Raw genomic sequence first — 6,149 nt, 5'->3', positions numbered from 1 at the left:
CTCATATGACAGCATCACTCCAGCCCTCAGAACTTTCCACTGGTTCATGCTCCCCTCGTGCATTACTTTCAAGACCTGGTGCCTCCCTAACACAGCTGTCAATACCAACAACTCACCATGCCTGGCTGCCAAGATCAATACTTTCAATGGAATCGCCAGACCTGGGTGAGGGAACTCAGGGAAGGGCCACCAAGACGTCCCCAGAACCTCTCTAAGCGTATGTATGCCAGCAGAACCCATCCTTCCTACAACTCTGGCACCAGGTCACAGGTGAGTACAATAAGGAAAAGACACCAAACCTTCTCCAGAACCTCTCTTAGAGTATCAAATCCAGCAGAACCCATCCTTCCTCGACATCCAGCACCAGGCCGGCAGTGAGTACAAGAAGGCAAAGCAAACAAGCCTTCTCCAGAACCTCCCTAAGGGTATGAAATCCAGCAGAACCCATCCTTTCTCCACTTCCGAAAGAGTCTGAAGAGTCACCACTTCACGAAACACCCCATTGCGACATTTCCCCTTCCCATTACACTCTGAGAAGTTTCCCTACCCTTGGCGTCAACCCTTATCCTTTCCCTTTTTGTGCCCCTCTGCCCCTGTACGGTTCCTATCACCACAGACCTAGCTGTACCCCTCACAACCCTCTCACCTCCTCTCCCTATTGCTGGCTGTGCCACCCAAGCTGTACCGCACACTGATCTTTTGGGCAGCACACTATTACTCCTTAGCAACTTTCATGATTTGTAACTCACATCCCTATATACCTACATCAGAGCTTCTGTCATGAGGGGTAGATGCCCAAGGTGCACCACATGTCCTGTGACCAAGAAAGACAGAGGTGGGTTTTAGTGCCAGAGGTGGCGATAACTTCCAGAGGGGGCGCCAATCTAGTTTGAGAATTTAGGCAAAATTAATGAATTATAATTATTCAAGTATATAATATAATATAATTCACTGAAAAAAACAAAGGTTACAGGGACGTTATAGTTAGGCTCACATTTTAAACATACTAAACCATAGAAATTCACCTGTTATTGTTAGCGTTATCTCAAGTAACTATAAATCATGCCCTGAGGTAACTATAACTCCCGCCCCTGCCATGCACAGCGTCACTGGGTGGCCCTCAGATGGAGGTTAGATAGCTTTGCAGAAGGAGGTAAGAATTGGCTACAGCAAAGAGGATTTTAGGGAGGTTTATTATTCTTTTCACAGGCAAGAAATCTCCACGGCTTACATGGGTTGTCAGGCTCTTCTCCCTTCTTTCTTTTCTATTGATAATTCTCTCTGGTTTTGTCTCCCCAGGGCGTCTGCAATTGGTCTCCTCAGGCTTCCTGGACAGGACAGGCGACCGTCCCTCTGAATAATCAAGACACGCTCATCAGGGTAAGGTCTCTTTCTAAAAAGGGGGGTTGAGGTTGAAGGGTTGTGAAGGATAGTGACGGCCTTTGTGGGAGGGACAGAGGGAAAGTGCTCACCAGGGTGGTCATACTATTAATATGTGCCAAAGTGGAAAAAACAAAACCTCCTTAATGATTGTAGTGCGGCTACGTGATGGAGATTGGGCATGTGCTTCCTTTCCCTTCCAGGTTATTGTCCTCACAACCCCCCCCTTTTCCCCCAATGCCCCTGAACACTGACCGTACCTTGGTCAGCCACGTCTCTCCAGAGACGTGGCGGGAGGGTTAGTCTTACTGTGGCTCCCCAAGGGGTCTCCGCACAGGTCGGCCTCTTCTCCTCAGGTTTTCTGGTGCTCTCTGCTTCCGCAGGTGGAGTTCTACCTTCGGTGGTGTCCATGATACTCCTCCGCGCCTTGGTCTCCTCCGTCGGTTCTCCCTGGCTCCTTCCGACATTCTCCTCCATCGGTTCTCCCTTGCTCTTGTGACCCGGGTGTTTATAGGCACCTCCGGGAACTGGATTTCCTTAGTCCCCGGCACCTTCGGGTCTCTGCTGGTTGTTTTGTTCCCTGTCACACGCAGTTTTTTCGTAAACATTTTTACTGCAAATATTTCATTGATATTATCAGCAATGTTATCAAAGATGTCATGAGTGCTGTAATTTGTGGGGTAATTAGCAGTGCATGGTGAGTGCGCGACCTATAGTTACCTTAGGACACGACCAAGTTACTGATGATAACCATAGCTATAACAGGTGAATTTCTATGGTTTTGTACGTTTTGTAAGCCTAACTATCACATCCCTATAACCTTTGTTTTTTTCAGTGAATTTCTATGTTTTTTTTAACATATAGTAATTTTTTATTACTATACGTTAATCCATCCACAGCTGTGTACAGCATTTGGCTATGCATGGCGACGGTTGGTCACAGGGCCTCAGACCAACCCCCTATCAGCACCCAAACTTGTACCGTGCATGGCCTTTGCCCGTGTGCTGCAGGGGTTGCCCGCAAGGCCTAGCCTGCAGCCAGACCCTGCGGCCAACCACCCAACCCTACTCTGCACATGGCCCTTTGACCATGCGTGGCGGGAGTTGGCTGCAGCCTCTCTCTCTGGGTGTGAGAATAGGTGAAAAAAGAGTGTATCTGGGGGTGAGAGTGGCTGTGAGAGTCTCTGTCTGGGTGTGAGACTGCGTGCATAAGTGTCTTAGTGAGTGCGTCAGTGTCTGCGCAGGTCTGTGAGTGGGTGCATGAAGGTGTCAGTGGGTCTGTGACTGGGTGTGTGAGAGTCTCAGTGAGTCTGTGAGTGGGTGCGTGAGTGGGTCTGTGAGTGGGTGCGTAAGAGTCTGAGTGGGTGTGTGAGTGGGAGAAAGATTGAAAGAGAGAGAGAAAGAGTGAGAGATAGAGATAGAGAGTTTTTTAGGCTTTGATGGATAATATACTGAGAAAGAGATGTTTCTGGACAAATTGAAGAGAAAAATGTATTTGTCAATTAAAAAGAGTGACATCACTTTTCAGTATGAGCCTTAAACTTTTGAAGTTTGAAAGAAATTAAAAGAGGGAAATGATCATAGACACACCTAGAGTAGAACCCTCAACTTTCAGTGTAAGGATCTGAGACCTCAAATATTAGGCATATTTTTTGTCACTTTTTTGCCCTTACCAGGCTATCTGGGACTGTGGGGGAGCCTCAAGGCCCCCCCCATGGTCCCAGCCAGTTCCTGCCTCCTGCATGAGCCGGCATTGTTCCAGCAAGCAAGGAGCTGCTTTTAATAGCAGCTCCCTGCTTTCTGTAGCAATGTTTTCATCTGTCTTATGCGTGTGGGGAAGACAGATGAAAACTCTGCTTTCTGACAGCTGGAGCTGTGTGAGAGCTCCCACTGTTGAAAAGCGGACTTTGTTTCCTTTTGCTCTCCCACCAAGCAAAAGCAAACAGCTATGTCCTGGGGATGTCCACTCCCGGAAATAGCAGGAGCTAGCCCTGTGGAGTGGCATTCCCCAGGGCCGTCAGTAGTTCCATGAGTGGGGGCACGCAGCCCCTCTCCAACAGTCTGTTTTGCCCCAGAGAGGTGGTGGTCCCCAGGGCTGTGGAGGGGGGATGCACCCCCCTCCACATTCAAACTTAAAAATGCCTCCGGGAGGTGGCAGTCCCTAGGGCACTGGGGGGGGGGCGTGCGGCCCCCTGCATGCAATGTTAATGCATTTAATATTGCCCTGGGGAGGTGATGGTCCCCAGGGCAGAAGGGGAGGGCACACAGCCCCCGCGCACATATTTTATGTGTCGCCCCGGGGAGGTGGTGGTCCCTGGGGCTGTGGGGGAGGCCTTCGGGCTTCCCACACACATAAAAAGCATTTTGCCCCGGGATGGTGGTGGTCCCTGGGGATCGGGGAGCTGGGAGCCCCCCCCCTTACATCTAAAATTGTAAATGCCCCCGGACTTGGCCCACCTGGGGGCTTAAAATAAAACAAGCCAGCGCTTGTTTGTCTAAATATTTGTTGCCACAAATTCACAATATTTGAGAACTTGCAGCAAACATGTTTTCTATTAAATCCTTTTTTGTTCTGGTGGGGTCCTTCTGGGACCCCACCACCAGAGCTAAGGAGTCAGGGTGTCTCTACCCTGGCTCTCTTTCTTTTTTTGTGTTTTTTTCTGGGATTTGGCTGAAGCTGAGTCCCAAGATGGCTGCCAACACTGCCTGGTTTAAGTGTTGGCAGCCAATCAGAGGTGTGCATTTCCCTGCACGAGCTCGTCTTTTTTTGCGAAGTCATCGTTGCCAGAGATGTACAAATTTGTTTTCCCTTTAATATCTCTAAAACTACTGAACAAATTTACACCAAATAATCTGAAGCACAATCTGCATACCGAAAGCTAGCTTTCTGCCAAATTTGGTGTAATTCCGTCCTATGGTACGGGCTCTAGTCGTGTATAAAGGTCCTATGGGAATTAACATGGGAAACACAGTTTTTTTACCACCATTTTTCTCGGCCCCTGCTTGACAGATCACCCCGAAACTTTACGTGCGCAACAAGAATCACCTGGGACATTTAAAAAAAAAAATTCGGTAAGATACTTGAGATGGTGCCAAAGATATAGGCAAGTCAAAAAACGCTTTTCCTATGGAAACATGGTCCTAACTATAAGTACCTACTGGTGACCGGCAGGAGGTAATTATGCGTTATATGTGCGCCAGACTAAAGACCTCCTTACCTTCAGGAAACTTCTGAAGACCGGGCTGTTGGAGCAGTAGCAGCACCTCCCCGCCGCCCCCCCCCCTCACCACCAACCCATACTCCTCAGCGCCTTGAGACCCTCACGGGGGAGTAGTGCGCTTTACAAATTTCTGATTGATTGATTGATGTGTGTATGTTCAGAATGTAATATGGAATGGAGAGAGAGGGAGAGACTAGCACTGTTTCTGCATGTAATTGTAATTGTAATCGTATTTATATAGCGCTTACTACCCCTGACGAGGCGTCGAAGCGCTTTTCGATGAGTAGCACGCTACTCCGGTACCCAACAAGAATTAGTGATGGATTAGTATAATTTAATAAGGAGTACAGTTTTAGTATTATTTTGAGTTAATTTGAGTTGCAGATATGAGAGTTTGTTAGTTAGATTGACTGGAGTAATGGAGGGGTGGAGGAGGAAAGAAATCCAGAAGTGTTAATTGGGAGTTTATCCTTCATTTACTCAATCCAAAGGCTTGAGATGAATAATAGGGGAGCGGAGGGGAAAGAGGATGTGGATGGGTTAGGGAGAGCATAGAAGTGGGGTGAGAAGAATGCAGGACAATTTAGTAGGGTTGTGTGGGAGGTCACAGAGGTAGAGTGAGGTTTGGTGAGTTAGATGTGGAGGTGGAGGGGAAGAGCTTAGGCAGAGATATTTAGGAGATGAAAGTGGTCGAAGGGATTTGGGATGAGTCCGAGTGAGAATGGAGGATAGTTTGATAGAGACATGATATAAGAGTGATGGGTAGATAAGTGTGATAAAAAGAGAGCAGAAATTCATAGATATCAGGAGCCATGCAATGATCCACAAACATGCCAGGCACAGAAACAACATATACACATGCATACACATATATATATTTATACACACACACACACACACACATGAATAAAACACACATATGCACTTACAATACATAATTAGAATCATGGGTAAAAAATACTTAGTCAGACAGGTTTAAAAGAGTGTGTGTGTATTTTATTGTTATTGGTTTAGTTTCTGTAAAATGAGCATCGTGGCCTACCCAACCGGAGTATTTTCTATGAGTATGTCAGTAAGCGTTACCTAGCATGTTTTATACGCCCCGTTTATATTGTACAGTAAGAGTACGTGATGGGCCACGGGGTAAAAAACGTCTCCAGCAAACCTTGTGTGCCATTGGCAATGTGATTGTTACTAGTGCGTCTTTGTGGATATGTCCTCGTGCTTCTGAGCATCAACAACGCACCATCGGAATCGGCGGTAAACGCAGTGGGGTCGTTTGGAAAACTGTCCATCATCGTGGTAAAAAGGCGGGGAATTCCTTTACCTACTTCGGGGGTGGGCGGGGCGTGGCTCAGCGGGCGGAGCTTACAGGTGCTTTATAAAGGGAGAACCTACTACAAAAACGATTTTGTGTTTATATTGTACACTAGGGGTACGTGATGGGCCACGGGGTAAACGTCTCCAGCAACCTTGTGTGCCTTTGGGAATGTTATTGTTACTAGTGCGTCTTTGTGGAGATGTCCTCGTGCTTCTGCGCACCAACAAC

Source organism: Pleurodeles waltl, chromosome 2_2, assembly GCF_031143425.1.
Source record: "Pleurodeles waltl isolate 20211129_DDA chromosome 2_2, aPleWal1.hap1.20221129, whole genome shotgun sequence".
NCBI classification, from domain to species: Eukaryota; Metazoa; Chordata; class Amphibia; order Caudata; family Salamandridae; genus Pleurodeles; species Pleurodeles waltl.
Note: the sequence above shows the minus strand (reverse complement) of the source record.